The sequence below is a fragment of the Penaeus monodon genome, chromosome 17, assembly GCF_015228065.2.
Source record: "Penaeus monodon isolate SGIC_2016 chromosome 17, NSTDA_Pmon_1, whole genome shotgun sequence".
NCBI classification, from domain to species: Eukaryota; Metazoa; Arthropoda; class Malacostraca; order Decapoda; family Penaeidae; genus Penaeus; species Penaeus monodon.
In genome coordinates, this window is record NC_051402.1 from 3,614,357 (window position 1) to 3,631,856 (window position 17,500).

Here is a 17,500-nt window from a genome sequence, read left to right on the forward strand (position 1 = left end):
TATAAAAAACATAGAAATACAAATAAAGGCAGTTTAAACAGATAATAGAATTGCGCAGAAAGATTATATATGAACCCCTCCCCCCCAAAAAAAAAGAGAAATGAAAGAAAAAGAATGAAAGAAAGAAAGAAAGAGAGAGAGAAAAAAAAAAGCGGATGAGAAAGATTCAGGATAAAAGGCTGTACAAAACTGAACAATAAATGTGGCATAAAGAAAACACATGAAAAACTGTCAAAGCGAAACGTGGAAATGAATTTAGATGAAGCGTGTATTAGGTTAATCGCAATTACAAGAACGAGACTAAAAGAAGAAGAAGAAGAAAAAAAGGAAAAGTGGAAGAGGGAAAAACAAAGATAAAAGGCATTAAGGCAGATGACATTACAAAATAAACAAGATTGCCCACGCGCCACAGGGGTGATGGGGGGGGGGTTACATAGGCCTATAAGGAGAAGGAAATCGTCAAGAAACGGAAATTAGGTAAGGAAGTAGAAGAGGATAGATTAAGAGAGAGAGAGAGAGAGAGAGAGAGAGAGAGAGAGAGAGAGAGAGGAGGAGAGAGAGAGAGAGAGAGAGAGAGAGAGAGAGAGAGAGAGAGTCAGACAGACAGACAGGCAAACAGAGACAGAGACGGACACATACAGACAGACATACAGAGACAGAAACAGAGAGAAAACATTAATCAGGTGTTTATATTGGAGAGGGTAATAGTGTCACAGGGCGGTGAACGGAGTGCAAATAATAACAAATAATAAAAATCGTAATGAAGCTATAAGCGATGATGATGATTGTGAAGATGGTGACGGGAATGCTGATGCTGATGCTGATAATGAGAAGAGGGAGGAGGAGGCAGGCCATCTTTGTCTCGTACGGAAGGAGAAGAAGAAGAAGAAGAAAGAAGGAGAAGAAGGAGGAGAAGAAGGAGAGGAGGGAGGGAGGGAGAAAGGAGGTGCAGGGAGGGTGGGAGGAAAGGAGGGAAGGACGGAAGGAGGGAGGGAGGGAGGGAGGGAGGGAGGGAGGGAGAGGAAGGGTGGGAGGGATGGGGGAGGAAGAAACCGAGACCAAGAAACCGTCAAAAAGAAGAGAGAACGAGAAGATGAAGAAGAAGAAGCAGAAAAAGATGGAGGAGGAGGAGGAGGAGGAGGCAGGGCTGCATCAAAACAGGGCGAAAGGATCGCGTTCAAGCGGCAAGGAGGAAGCGGCCTCACGTCGACGCCCCCTGCCGGCTCCTGAGGGTGAGGGGGGTGAGGGAAGAGAGTGAGAGAGAGAAGGAAGGGGAGAGGGAAGGGAAGAGGCAGGGAGAAAGGAAGAGAAGGAGGATGGACGGGAGGGACTGAGGAAAGAAGAAAGGGTGGGAGGGAGGGGGAGCAAGGGATGGAAGGGAGGGGAGAGGGAGAAAGGGAAGGAAGGAAGGAAGGGGATAAGGGAAGGGAAGGGAAGGGAGAAAAGTGGTATACGAGGTAAGGAAAAACGAGACATAGAGAGAGAGAGAGAGAGAGAGAGAGAGAGAGAGAGAGAGAGAGAGAGAGAGGGAAGAGAAAGAGAGAGAGGGGAGAGAAGAGAGAGAGAGAGAGAGAGGAGAAGAGAGAGAGAGAGAGAGAGAGGGAGGAGAGAGGAGAGAGAGAGGGGAGAGAGAGAGAGAGAGAGAGAGAGAGGGAGAGAGAGAAGAGAGAGAGAGAGAGAGAGAGAGAGAGAGAGAGAGAGAGAGAGAGAAAGAAAGAGAGGAACAGATAGAGAAACAGACCGTCAGATGAATAGGTAGGCAGATAGACAGATAGGCATACAGACAGACAGACCGAGAAAGAGTAAGAATGAGAGCAATAGCTAGACAAAGGTGCAGACCGAGAAAGGCAAAGAGAGAGGAGCCGCATCGGAGAGGATAGGAATGCCAAAGGTGATAAACATTTACAAAGCATAAAAGGAGTATATGGTCTTAAAAGAGGGAAACAGGTCTCCAAGTGTGCATGAAAGTGTGCGTCAGAATTCGCAAAGACGACGAATAGCTATTGAAAGGGAAAGCAGAAATATTATTGCGTCTATAACTGACTAAGTTATAGATGTAATTATAGGAAATGGGAAGAGGACTAGAGAGGAGGACTAGAGAGAAGGTGGAGGACTAGTGAGAAAGAGGAGGAGGCAAGGAAGAAGAAGAAGAAAAAGAAGAAGATGAAGAAAAGAAGAAAAAAGAAAAGAAAAAAGAAGAAAAAGAAGAAGACGGGGCAGAAGAGGAAGCGCAACAAGAAAAGAATATAGAAGAGATAGAACTTTAAGGAGGAATGATAAGAAACAGAAGACGAAGGAAAGGAAAAAAAAGAAAAGAAAAAGAAAAAGAGGATAATGAAGGTATGTAATAACAACAATGATAATAATAAGAGGGGAAAAGAAATAAGAAAAAAAAAAATCAGACTGAAATGTTAAAATTTGAAGAGAGAAAAACACGAAAGTAGATGAACAGTAACAGTGATGATGTTACGTTGATTAGTCATAAAAAAATGATGATAGTGGGTTGAGGGGGGTAGGGGCGGGGCTGAAGAGGAGAGGGGGGTGAGTGTTATGAGCTCGTGTGAGGGTGATGTCTATTTTAGTGTGATGAAGTGGGGGGGGGGGGGGTTTAGTGCAGGTAATGGTGATGCAGACTGTGATAATGACATCAGTAATGGTTGGTAATGGTAAGAGAGGGATATTGATAGTTTTGTTAAAGGTACGGATGATGATGGTGATGATTTCGATGGTGATTTTGATGATGATGGATGGTGAGGAGGAGGAGGAGGCTGCGGATGAGGCGAAAGACGAAAATGAGGATAATATTGATGATAAGATTAAAGATATTGATTCTGATAACAATGATTATAACATTAGTGGTAATTTATTGTAATAACCATAATGACGATAATGATAAGAGTAATTACAATAGTGATGACTATGCTAATGAAAATTATAATAGTAATAATAATTATCATGACAATTGTACAGTAATAATTGTAATGATGATGATAATGATTTAATTTAGAATAATAATAATGATGATAATAATAATGATGATGATAATAATATAATAAAATAATAATAATAATAATAATAATAATAATAATAATGATAATAACAATAACAATAATAATAATTATAATGATAATTATGACAATGATAATGATGATGATAGTAATAATGAGGATAGTAATAATAACAGAATAATAGCAATAAGAACAATGATGCTATTTAACAAAAAGCAAGCTTAAAGAATTAATTAACCAACCCAAAACTGTTTTTTCTATTACCACCAGTATAGTTTTTACAACCACAATAACCGTCCATCACTACTATAGCTTCCACTACCACTATTACTGCTTTTGTGTTCTGCTATCACGTCCACGTGGCCATAGGTACAATGACAGACAGATAGATTGATTTAGAACGAAAGATAGGTAGATAGATATAGAGATAGAGGAGAATAAAGGAACAATTTGGAAAAGGGAGACAGAACAATGAAGAGAAACTATTTTCAATTTTCACTTGCAAATTTTTACTTTGAAAACTGTATCCTCCCACCTTCCCTTCGTCAAGTTTATCCCAATTTTAGAAAATGTAAATAGGGAATTATTCTCTATTTTTTTTCTCTTTCTCTCTTTTTTTCTCTCTTGCGTTTATCAGCATCATCGGCCACTCGTCCTTCTTCTCCTTCTTTCGCCACAATATCGGCTAATTATCGTCATGATCATTATCTCGGCGCGCCATTTTTTTCGGATCAGCTCGAAAATTAGTCGAGGGCTCAATGTCAGCTCTCGTGCCAGAGGCCAAATAAAGTGTATTGACTTTGCCACCAATAATTCCCCTCTCTCTCTCCCTCTTTCCCTCTCTCCCTACCCCCTCTTTTCCCTCTCTCCTCTTCGCCCACCCCTTCCTCTTTCCCTCTAACCCCCCTTCCCCTCCTTCTCTCGCTCTCCCCTCTTTTCCCCTCCCTCTTTCCCTCTACCTTCCCCTTTCCCTCCCTCTCTCACTCCCCCCTCTTTTCCCTCTCCCTCTCTCTCTCTTCCCCTTTCTTATCCTCAGTCTCTTCCTTAACACTATTCCTTTCCTTCTCCTCCTCCTCTTCTTCTCCCCTTTCCCCACCCTCTGCCTTCACCTTATATCCTCCTTCTCTCCGTCTTCCCTTCCTCCTCTCTCCCTGCTTCCCCTCCTCCACGGCCTCCATTCTCTCTCCTCTTCTATCTTTTATTTCTTCCCCTTTCTACTTACCTCTCATCCCTTTCCCCTTACTCTTACCCCCCCCCCCTGTCCCCTCACAGATCTCCTCTCTCCATGATCGGCTAATAAAGTAAACTCGAGTGAGCAACACCGAAGAGAAAGAGAGAGAGAGAAAAGAGTAAGTGTGAAAGAGATAGATAGATGGATGGATAGATAGATAGATAGATAGACAGATAGACAGATAGATAGATAGATAGACAGATAGATAGATAGATAGATAGAGAGATAGATAGATAGATAGAGAGAGAGAGAGAATACTGAGGCATATAAAGGGTTCTGTCAAAGATGCCTGATAGCACCGTAATTATAAACACCAGCCGAGGATTATAAATGAGCTGATGATAATGATGATGATGATGGATACTGAGGCGGAGGTAACTCACTGTAGTCTATTCTGATGGCGTTTGTTCTCTTCATTTACGTATCATATTTCAGCGTCTACGTATTTTTGAATGGTTATAACGGTTATAGCTGTTTTAACGGTTTTGCCGATTTTGAAATATTTATATATATATATATATATATATAATATATATATATATATATATATATTATATATATATATATATATATATATATATATATATATATATATATATATATATATATATATATATATATATTATGTATATATCTTTTTTTTTCGATTTTAACGGAATTGAGTGTTGTGCCGATTTTAACATATCATATTTCGGTGCGGTTTTAACTGTTTTAACTGTTTTACGCGATTTTAACCAACAGGATAATCATATTTTTGTACCATATTAGCAACACATTCCAGTCAAATGAAACAATAATAATAATAATAATCATAGTAATAATAATGATAATAATAATAATAATAATAATAATAATAATAATAATAATAATAATAATAATAATAATAATAATAATAATAATAATAAACAAAACAGATGGAGGTAAAGAAAAAGGAAAAGAAAAAATGATAAAAAAGAAAAAGAAGGTGAGGGTGAGGGATGAAGGAGAAATAGCTGAAGAAGACAAAGAAAGAAGATGATGAAAGAGAAAGGAGAAAGGAAGAGAGAAGTAGATGAAGGTGATGAAGATAAAACAAAGGAATATGATGATTGTGATGACGATGATTATGGGGATAACGAAGGGAAGAGAAGAAGTACAAGAAACGGTGAGAGACAACAAAGAGAAAGAAAGGAGAGAAAAAAAGAAGAGAAAGAAAGAAGAGAAAGAAAGAAGAGAAGGAAAAGAAAGGAAGAAGGAAATGAAAGAAAGAAGTGAAAGAAAGAAGAGAAAGAGAGGAAAAAGAAAAAGGAGAAGAAGAAAGAAAAGGGAGAAGAAAGAAGGAGGAGAAGAGAGAAGGAAACAAGGAAGCCGCCCTGACCGCCCTTTCTTACGACAGCGAGCCTGTTGCATTCCGCCGCGCAAGTTGCATGTCCTCGAGAGACCGCGGCCGCCATGAGGTCCTCGCCTCGTCTGTCGCCAAGAAGAAAGAGCCGATAATAATAATAAGAAAAGAAAACGAATGAGGAAGAGAAACGGGCGATAACAAAAAACGAATGAGACAGCAATAACGGTGACAAATAAGACCCTGAGATTTTTAGCGGCGAATTTTCTCTTCTTTCTTCCTCTCTCTCTCTCTCTATTTCTTACTCCCTCTCTCTTGTGCGCATTCTCTCTGTCTCTGTCTCTCTTCCCCCTTCTTCCCTTTTCCTCTTCCCTCTCCCTCCCTCCTTCTTCCTCCTTTCTCTCTATTCCCCTCCCTTCCTTCCGACTTCCCTCCCTCCCTTCCTCCTCCCACTTCCCTCTCCCCTCTCTCTTCCTCTCACCTCTCTCCCTCCCTCCCTCCCTCCCTCTCCCCCTCCCCGCCTCTCTCTCTTCCCTCTCTTTATACCTAAATCTCTCGAGACAATTTTCTTGGCCTCGGCGGCGAGAAGGAGCCACGGATTGGCGCTTTGTGAGTGGCTCCTCCGCGGGAGATCAGCTGATGTGCTTGTTTGGGGATTTTTTTTTTCCTTTTTGAGGGGGGGTTGAAGAGGGTTTGTGGTTTCGGTTGGAAAGCTTGTCTATCTATTGCATAAACATAGAGATACAGACATGAGCAGGCAGTCATGCACGCACACAGACACAGACATGGACACACACACACACCACAACAAAACACACGCACACACACACACACACACACACACACACACACACACACACACACACACACACACACACACACACACACACACACACACACACGCAGATCTATCTCTTTATGCGTGTTGATCTTTATACCAATATCTACTATATGGCTGTCTTTGTATCTTCCTATATATTTGTATATCTAATGATCCATATAGATGTATGTGTGTGTGTGCATGTTTATATAGATGTATGTATGCGATTCTCCGAAGCACGACTTCTTAATTCTCATCCTCTCCACTATTCCCATTCCATCCTCTCCCTCCCCCCTTCCCTGTTTACGTTCCATATATTCATTCTCACTTACCTCTCTTCCCCATCCTTCATGCTTCCCCTCTCTCCTCTCTCTATATCCCTTCCATCTCTCCCTTTTCTCACTCTTCCCTCCTCCCTCTTTTCTCCATTTCAGCCCTCTTTTCTCATCCCCCTTGTCATTAGCCTATCTCTCTTTTATCCCTCTCCTTTCTCCCGTACCCGAGTTTATCCCTCTCTGTCTCTTTCTTCTCTCCCCACCCTCCATTTCATTCGTCTCCCTTAATTTCCTCCGTCCCCATTCTATCTCTCCTTTCTCCTTCTCTTTTACCATTTCCCCTCTTCCTCCTCATCTCCATTCTATCCCCCTTTTCCTCCATTACATCCCTCTCTCTCCTCTCTCCTCTTTCCTCTCCTTCCCCTCTCTCCTCTCTTTCCTCTCCCTCCCATTTCTTCTCTTTCCTCTCCCTTCCCTCTCTCCTCTCTCCTCTCCCTCCTCTCGCAGCTTCATTTTCAATTCCACGAGACGTGTTTCAGACGTAGCCACCAGAGGCAGCTGGTCTCCAACCCTGATATAGCACCAATGGTTAATTGTTGCGCAGTATTAATGCTACTCCGTCTTCCTCTCCCAATCTCCCTCTCTCCCTCCTTTCTCCTTGTTTTTCTCTTTTATCTACCTCATTTCTTGTTTCCATTTTTTTCCTTCTCTCTCCTTTTCTTTCTTTTTTTGTTACTCATATTTTCGTTTTTATCTTTTCGACTTTATTTTCGGTTTGTGTTTTTATCCTTAACCATTGCTGGCTTTGCTTCTGTTCTTCTATCTCTCCCTTTTTTAATGTATTTATGTAGGCGTGCATACATCTATGAATTTTTTTTTTTCTCCCTTTCTTCATAGACAATAAAGAACAAATTGAAAAGGTCACGTGAAGGATAAAGCAAAAGAAGAAGAGAAAGGAAGAATATCTTTCAGATTCCGAAACTCCTCCATCATCCATGACCCCCCCCCCCCGCTACCCTTCAGTGACGTGGAAGAAGAAGAAAAAGAAGACGAAGAAGAAGATAGGAAATCAGATTCAAAGATCCGTCCTTTCGTCTCGCCAAACTTGTTTTTATAGACGTATGAAACGATCCGGTAGAAGAGCTTTGTGGAATTCCCTGCCATTGATGTCAGTTTAAACTCTCCCAACGGTATTGAAGTTGACAAAATTCACTTAGCGCCTGATTGGCTTGTGCATTCGAATCATCTTTGTCTATAGATTCTGACACCTTTCTCTAAAATGGCAGAAGGGCATTAGTCGATGCTCTTTTGCTTTTCCTTTCTGACACCATTCTCTAAAATTTTCAGTATATATTGACACTTTTTTTTATCCTTCTCTCTGTAAGATGATTAATTGTTGTTGTTTTGTCTTCTTTTTTCTGACACCATTTACAAAAAAAGTTCAAAGCGTTTATTGGTGTTTTTTTTCAGGCACTGTTCTGTAAAAAAGGCTTTTATTCATATCATTTTTATAGATAATTCTCTAAGAAAAAACAAAGGCATCTATTAATGTTCCTTTATTCTCTTTCTTTTTGCAGGTGAGCTGAAGGATAAAAAACAACAACAACAACAACAAACAAACTTTCGAGGGAGGTTAATGGTATAGTTTCTCGAGTAAAGTTGTAATGTTTTAAATGTTAGGTTTATTTAGATCGTAAGTAAAATAACACGAGTTATTATTATCACCCATCTCTTGGTGTATCAATATATACAGTATGTATATATTTTTGTGGGAACATGTTGAAGACGTTACAAATATTTCGCTAAAATCTCACAGGAATAGACGTAAAAAAAGGTGAGAAATACATCATAACACTTTTGTTGGAAGGGAAGGGAGGGGGAGAGGGGAGGGAGGGAGGAGAGGAGAGGGGAGGGAAGGGGAGAGGAGGAGAGGGTAGGGGAGGAGAGGAGAGGGGAAAGGGGAAGGGGAGAGGAAGAGAGGGAAGGGGAGAAGAGAGGAGGGGAGGGGAGGGCAGAGGATGAAGGGGAGCACGATAAAAGAGAGGGAAAAAAGGGGAGGGGAAAGGATACATGAGAAACATCAGGAAGTGAAAGGGAGGAGAAGGAAGGAGAAGTTAGGGGAGGGAGGAGAGGGAAGGTAAAAGAGAAAGAAAAGCAAACTGTAACACAGGAAATGGACAGAGAAAGGAGGAGATAGCAAAGGTGAGGAGGAGAGGGCAAGGAGACGGTAAAGTAAACTAAAAAGGAACAGGAGAGAGAGGAGAGGAAAGAAAAGTGTGCAAAGGGAGAAAAGGGGAAAGATATGGAAAATGGGAGAAAGGAAAAGGGGAGAGGGATAGTAGAAGTGGATAAGAGGGGAAAAGCGAGGTGGGGAAAGGAGTCGAAAAGAAGGGGGGGGGGGGAGAAAATGGCGGAAAGAGGGGAAAATAAGAAAAGGATAGTATGTACCTACCTGGATAGACGCAGTGGGGGGGAGGGAGACTTGGGAGAGGGTCGCAGAGCAGAGAGACGCAGTGGGGGAGGGGGGTCAAAGGGAGGGGGAGGTCTAAAGGGGGGGGTGTACCGTACATCTTCTTGGGCAGATAAAGTGAGGGGAAAGGGGGGGTGAAAAGGGGGGAGGTAAACAGGAGATAAATGGAATGAAAGAGAGGGAATTTCGGCATGAACTAACCTAAATAGTGTGGGGAAAGAGGGGAAAGGAGCGAAGAGGGAAAGGGAGGCTCACAAAAGGAAGGGAAGGAAAAGGATCAGAAGGGAAGGAAAAAGAGAAACAAAGAAAAAAGGGGAAATGGAGGGGAGGCAAGGAAATGAAGGAAAGGGAGGCCAAAGAAGAGAAAAGTAAAGGAGAGCCAAAGAAAGGAAGGACAGGGAGGGTAAAGAAAGGAGGAGGAGATACAAGTAAAAAATGAAGGGAGAGGCAAAGTCAAGGGAACGAAAAGAGGGAAAAGGAGGTGGAAGGAGGAAAAGGAAGAGAGAGAGAGAAAAGAGGCAGGGTCGAAAAGGCAGAGAACTTAGAGGACCTAAATAAGCGGGGGTGAAAAGAGGAGAGAAGATGTAAAGTCGAAAAGATATGGAATAAACGAAGGGAGAAGAGACAGAAGAGCAGAGAAATAAGGGTAGAGGAGAGAGGGGGGAGCACGAGGGGTGGGGGCGGGGGTGAAATGATTAAGGGGAAAGGGTGGGGGGATAAGAGGTGGGGGTGGAGTAGAGTGCGATGGGGGTGGATAGAGGAAGAGGAGGAGGGGGGAGGGGCAGAGTCCGGGGGCAGGGCGGTCGCATGGCCAAAAGCTTGACACTCTCTCGCGGGGTCATTGATTATTGATTGGCAAGGTGAGGAAGGGAGACTGTGTCCCAGGCAAGCGTAGCCCAACCTAATGCCCTTGCACTCTCTCTCTCTCTCTCTCTTTCGCTCACGCTCTCTCTCTCTCTCTCTCTCTCTCTCTCTCTCTCTCTCTCTCTCTCTCTCCTTCTCTCTCTCTCTCTCTCTCTCTCTCTCTCTCACTCTCTCTCTCTCTCTCTCTCTCTCTCTCTCTCTTTCCCTTCCATCTCCTTTTCTTTTCTCACCTTTTCCTCCATTCTCTTTTTTCTCTCTTCTTTTTTTTCGCTTAATGTTTCTCTTCGTCTCGCCCTACTTTCCTTCACTTTCCCTTCTCCTTTCCATGCTCCTCTTCCATAATCTCCATTTTCCCTCTTCCCCTTTTCCCATTCTCTTTCATTCTGACCTTGCTTCCTTCCTTCCTTTATTTCGTCACGATTCCTCATTCCTCTGTTTTTCTTCTTTTTTGTGCCTTGCGTTTCACTGTTCACTCTCACTTTGAAGTTCTTTTAGATTTCAAATTTTTCTTCTATCGTTTTTATAATCAAATATTAATAATAAGACAAACCAAATTTTAAACGCATTTTTATGACGACAGAATGATAATGGGGAAAAATTATACCATATATAAATGTATACACACACACACACACACACACACATATGTGATATATATATATATATATATATATATATATATATATATATATATATATATATATATATATATATATATACATACATATATACATACATACATACATACATACATACATACATACACATACATACATATATATCAGAAATCCAGAATGTAAGTAGCGACTTTCCTCACGCAACACCATCTACCGAGGCTGAGTTGCCACACTGCGAGCGACGGGATCATCTCGCGGTATCAAAAGGCCACCGGGTGTGTTGCAAGCACCCGCCTCGTTGTTGCAACACCAAGACTGCGGAGAATTGCATGTTGCAGGAAGTGGGGAGGGAGAGGGAGAGGGAGGAGGGGTTGGAAAGGAGGGAGAAAGAGAGGAGGGAAGAGGAAAGGAAATGAGGAGAGGGAGGAAAATAGGAGGGAGAGAGGGAAGGAGGGAAAGGGAGAGGGAGGAAGGAAGGAGGGAGAGAGGGAAGGAGGGAAAGGGAGAGGGAGCGGATATAGAGGTGCGAGAGAGGGAAGGAGGAAAGGGATGGGAGTGGTAGGAGGATGGACGAGAGGGTGAGCGCTGGCCCACTAGGATGGAAATGGAGTAGAGAGGGAATTGTTGATGAAAGGAGTAAGTGAGCTGGCAGACGTAGAGCCAGACTGAAGGAGGGATGCCTTCCTACTTCTTGGGATGTACGAGTCTACGAGATCACTGAGAGGATGTTGTGATTGGTTAGAGGGGAAGAGTAGAGAGTTAAGGTAATTTTAGTTAGACAGAGATTAAATGACAACCAGATGTAAAGATTTGAGACAGATAAAAGAAATGAAATGAAAAGAAAGAAAGAACGAGAGAGAGAACATAGAGAAGAGAGATGAAAGGATGAAGAAGAGATGAAAGAGAGAGATGAGATAGATAGTAAGAAGATTAGAAGATAACGAGTACATAAGAGAGAGAGAGAAAGAAAGAAAGAAGAAGAGCGATCAGAAAATAGAGTGAGTAGAAGGAGAGGATAGACTGAGGTAGAAAGGGCAGGGAGAGAGAGAGCGAGAGAAGAGAGATGTTGGGGAATGTAGCAGTTAGAAGTAGAGGAAGGAGAGAGGAGGGAGGGAGAGAGAGAAGAAGGAGGAGGGAGGAAGAGGAGAGGGAAGAGAAGAGAGGAGAGGAGAGGAGAAGGAAGAGAGATAGAGAAAAGAGAAGAGAGAGAGGAGAGAGGGAGAGAGAGAGATGAGAGAGAGAGAGAGAGGAGAGAGAGAGGAGAGGAGAGAGGAGAGGAGGAAGAGAGAGAGAGCCGACAAATCACGTGACACAGGTATCCTTGCAGACACGACCTTGACTTATATAATTTGTTAATTTTGCTTTGTACTAAAAATATCGACCTGTCGCTATTCTTGGTGTGTTGGTTGTGACAAGAGAAAAATCAGATAAACTGAGAGAGAGAGAGAGAAAGAGAGAGTGAGACAGAGAGAGAGAGAGAGAGAGAGAGAGAGAGAGAGAGAGAGAGAGAGATAGGAAAGGACTGAGGAACGAGATAGATGAATGAGATGTGAAGAAACGATGCGATTGGAGTAGAGTGGACAGAGAGAAAAAGAAAGGAGAGAGATAGAGGAGAGAGAGAGGAAAGGAGAGAGATAGAGAGAGAGAGAGGAAGGAGAGAGAGAGAGAGAGAGATAAAGAGATAGATGGATAGATAGACAGATAGATAGATAGATAGATGGATAGATAGAGATAGATAGATAAGATAGATAGATAGATAGATAGATAGATAGATAGATAGATAGAAGAGAGAGAGAGAGAGAGAGAGAGAGAGAGAGATTCAGAAATATATATAGCTAGACAGGACAGACAGATAAGGACAAACAGACAACAAGCTAGTGGTATATTTAATTCAATCCGACAGACACACAGGCACCCAGCTAAGCAAACAGAACAGCAGACAGACAGCGAAGGCGAGAGGAGTCAACAGACAACCATGTCTGAAGGTTGGGGACAGACAAACAGACAGATGTCTAGGTCACGGGGGATCAGGCTTAAGCAACAGTTCAACAAACACACAATGCACAAACTAGACTGGCAAACACACGCACTATCTGTTAGTTCAGCCTTGCCTGCGTACTCCACACTCAGCTGCCGCGAGAGTAAATAGATACCCCTTAAACAGGCACACACACGCGCGCGCGCGCACACACACACACACACACACACACACACACACACACACACACACACACACACACACACACACACACACACGTCCTCTCGAAAACACTCACGCACGCATGCACTTTTACACACACTTGTACTCACGTTTTCTTACTTCACTTTCCTAATGCCCTCCCCTCAACAACACACACACACACGCAATACTATGATGTGTATACATGCAGACAAAAACTGTCAGTTTATCCACCTATTCATACATCTAGATAGATAGGGATAAAGATATACAACTAGGTAGATAGATAGATTGATTGTAGATATATAGATAGAGAAATACATAGACAGATAGACAAATATATTAATAGACATATGGTAGATATACAAGTAACTAGACACAGATAGAAAGAATAAAAAAATAAGTGGAAATAGGAAGTGAAAGACAGAGATAATAGATATAAACACACACAACACACCACACACACAAAAAAAAAAAATGTATATAATAGTATATATAATATATATATAGATATATATATATATATATATATAAGAGATAATATGATACAATATAATTATATATATATATATATATATATATATAATATAAGATATAATGATATATATATATATATATACATATATTTATGTATATTACGAGAGAAAAAAAGAGAGGGAGACGTAAAGATAGGAAGGGAGGAAGAGAGAAAGAGAAAGAGAGAAAGAGAGAGAGAGAGAGAGGACACAGACGTGGGGAGTGTGGAGGGCGGGGTAGGGAAGGGGAGGGGGTAGGGGGAACTGGGCCAGGTGGGGGGGGGGGGGGCAAGCGGACCCAACGCGTCTGGGGACGGAGGTTCGGGTCGATAAAGTTGAACGTTTCCGCCGGTGTGTGTGTGTGTGTGTGTGTGTTAGTGTGTGTGTGTGCTAGTGAGTGTGTGTGTTAGTGTGTGTGTGTGTTAGCGCGTGTGTGTTAATGTGTGTGTTAGTGTATGTGTTAGTATGTGTGTGTTTGTATTAGTGTGTGTTTGTGTGCGTGTCAGCGTGTGTGTGTGTGTGTGGATGTGTGTGTGTGTGGGGGGGGGGTCGGTATGGGTATGTGTTTGTATAATGCGGTAGTGTGTGTGTCGGGGGGGAGGGGGTATTTTTTGTGAGTGCACATGTGTGTTTGTTTCAGTACATTTGTGATATATGTGTGTAAATGCAAGTGTATATTTCAAGATGTAGTGAGTGTTTGTGCGTGAGGATGAATGCGGGTGTTACCCCCATTGTGTGTTACGCATTTATGGATATGTGTGTATGTATGGGTATGTACAAGTTTGTATGTATGTATACACGTATATGTGCGCGTGTGTATTTGTACATATGTAGGAATGCATGTGTGTATTTTTTTTTTGCATGTGCATGAGTGATTAAAAAAAAAAATCGGTCAAACACAGATCTCTCTCTCGTTCTCCTTATCTCTCTGTCTGTTCGTATTTGTCTGACTGTGTGTGTGTGTGTGTGTGTATGTATATATATATATATATATATATATATATATATATATATATATATATATTCATATATATATATATATATATATATATATATATATATATATATATATATATATATATATATATATATATTTACACACACACACACGCTTTGTACCGAGAGACGTGATTCGCTGTCCGCAGAGGCACCTCCGCTGTCGGCTCCTGACGCGGAGTCAAAGAGATTTTAAGAGGCGAGCAAAGTGGTCTGGAGGAGTGGTATTGCTTGTCATTGTTATTACTAATGTCATTTGTCGTGATTTGTTGCTGTTTTTATTATTGATGTAAGTGTTTCTAATGGATAAAACCAATCTTTAATAATTCATCATAATTACTTTTCTTATTCTTACTCTCATCATTATTATGATTGTTAGCCTAACTGCTGGTGTTAATATCATTACTATTACCTCAGATGTGGAGAAACCTATATAAAAAATAAATGATAGACAAGAAAGATAGATAGATAGATACGTACATAGACAGACAGACAGAAATAGAGATAGATGGATATATAGAGATAGATAGAAAGGTAGATATATAGATATATAGACATATACACATAGATAGATATAAATATAGACAGATAGAAAGATAGATAGATGGATAGATAGATAGATAGATAGATAAATAGATAGACAGGGGAGAATGAAAGACACAGAGTTTTAGAGAGAGAGAGAGGGGGAGAGAGAGAGAGAGAGAGAGAGAGAGAGAGAGAGAGAGAGAGAGAGAGAGAGAGAGAGAGAGAGAGAGAGAGAGAGAGAGAGAGAGAGAGAGAGAGAGGAGGAGAGAGAGAGAGAGAGAGAGAGAGAAGAGAGAGAGAGAGAGAGAGAGAGAGAAAGAGAGGAGAGAGAGAGAGAGAGAGAGAGAGAGAGAGAGAGAGAGAGAGAGAGAGAGAGAGAGAGAGAGAGAGAGAGAGAGAGAGAGAGACGGGCAGAGAGAAAGAGAGCGCAGGGCGCAATTCCCATGCAATCCATTTGTGCGCGGGAGTGACACGCTCCCGCGATAAGAAAGATAAGAACCCTCAACTAAGAAGATAAGCCGACACGAGCTTCAACTCTTGAGGAAGCCACGGAGGGGGGGAGGGGAGGGGGAGGAGAGGAGGGAGGAGAGGAGGGAGAAGGGGGATGGGAGGGGAACACAGTCGGCGGATGGGTTCAAGGGGTGAGGGGAAAGAGGGGAGGGGAGGGGAGAGGAGAGGGGGAGGGGAGAAGGGGAGGAGGAAAACGAGAGGGTGGAATGATACCGTTTTTCAGAGAAGTGGGAGAGAGGGAAGGGAAGAAAGGAAGGGAAGGGGAAGGGAGAGGGGAAATGTAAGAGCTGAGGAAAAAGGGGAAGGAGAGGGGTGAAGGGAAGGAGATTGGGAGATGGAGATGGAAGGGAATGGGAGAAAGAGGGAATGGGGAAGGGGACAGGGGGAAGGTGAAGGGGAATGGTAATAGAAGGAGGAAGGGTAGAAAGAAAATGATAAGGAAAGTGGAAGAAGGAGAAGATGAGAGACAAACGGGAGAAGGAGAGAAAGCTAAGGAGGAGAGAGGAAGAGGGAAAGAGATGAAGAGGATAAAGATGGGAAGTGGAAGGGAGGGAGAGGAATATAAAGAGGAGGGGGATGGAGAGAGGATAATGCGATACCCAGAGTGCCATCTGATGGAGTGGCACTTGGCGGGGGGGGGAGGGAGGGGAGAGCGAGGTGTAAGGGGGTGAAGAAGGTAGGGAGAGGAAGACGGGGAATAATAATAATAATGGTAATGGTAGTAATGGTAATAATGGTAAATATGTTAATAATAATGATAATAATAATACCTATGATAATAATGATGATGATATTAATAACAATAATTGTTATAATTATTATGATTATGATAATACGGATAATGATGATAAGATGAAAACAATAAAACAAAAGGAAAATAAAAGAAGAAAAGGACAAAACAGTTTCAATATCAATTGTTCGAGAAAAAAAAAATCCAAAAAAGTCAAGACAGAGTTCAGCAAAAACATCTACCCACTCACCCCCCCCCCCCACACGAAAAGTAAATAGGAGATAAAAGAAACAAAGAAAGAACGAGAAGAAGAAAAGGAGGAAGAGGAAATCGAAGAATAACTAGCAAATGAACGAGGAGAAGAACAAGAAAAAAAGAAGAAGAGAAAGCAAGAGGCACAAAGAGGAAATAAGAGCGAATAAACATAATTCGTGTTTATGCCCGCGATCTCCAACGGCGCCGTGATAGCCCCGCGCCCTCTATCGAGCCTTTAACGGCTGGCGAAGAGTTTTCTCGAAGGCGACGACGCGCGTCAACGGCCTGTTATTGTAATCTTTTTATTGTAGTTCAGTTTTCGAGGCTGCTTTATCGTGATTATTATAATCTTTTTTACATTAATTGTCTGAGGTCGTATCATTGTCATTGCTGTCATTATTTTATTTTTATATTGCACTATTACTGTTGTCATTATTATATAAAAGATGAGTTTGGGGTTATATTACATCACTATTATTTCTACCGATACATCAACCTTATCATTATATTGGATTTTTCAAAAGATGGGAGATGGGGATGGGGTGATAAAGGGGGTTTGAGAGGGACATAACAGATGAGAAGGAAGGGCTTAGGGGAATCGAAAGGGGAGAAAGAAAGGTAGATAAGTAGATGTAGAGAAAGAGAGAGAGAGGAGAGAGAGAGAGAGAGAGAGAGAGAGAGAGAGAGAGAGAGAGAGAGAGAGAGAGAGAGAGAGAGAGAGAGAGAGAGAGAGAGACGACAGACGAGAGAGAGAGAGAGAGAGAGAGAGAGAGAGAGAGAGAGAGAAAGGAGAGAGAGAGAGAGAGAGAGAGAGAGGAGAGAGAGATGAGAGAGAGAGACGAGTGAGAGAGAGAAGAGAGAGAGAAGAGAGAGAGAGAGAGAGAGAGAGGAGAGAGAGAAGAGAGAAGAGAGAGAGAGAGAGAGAGAGAGAGAGAGAGAGAGAGAGAGAGAGAGAGAGAGAGAGAGAGAGAGTGAGAGAGAGAGAAAGACAGAGAGATAAAGACAGAGAGAAAAAGACAGAGAGAGAGAGAGAGAGAAATACAGAGAAACACAGAGAAACACCGAAAGAGAGAGAGAGAGAAAGATAGATAGATAGATAGATAGATAGATAGATAGATAGATAGAGAAGATAGAGAGAGAGAGAGAGAGAGATAATCATCCTTTTCATTGTTATTTTCACTGTT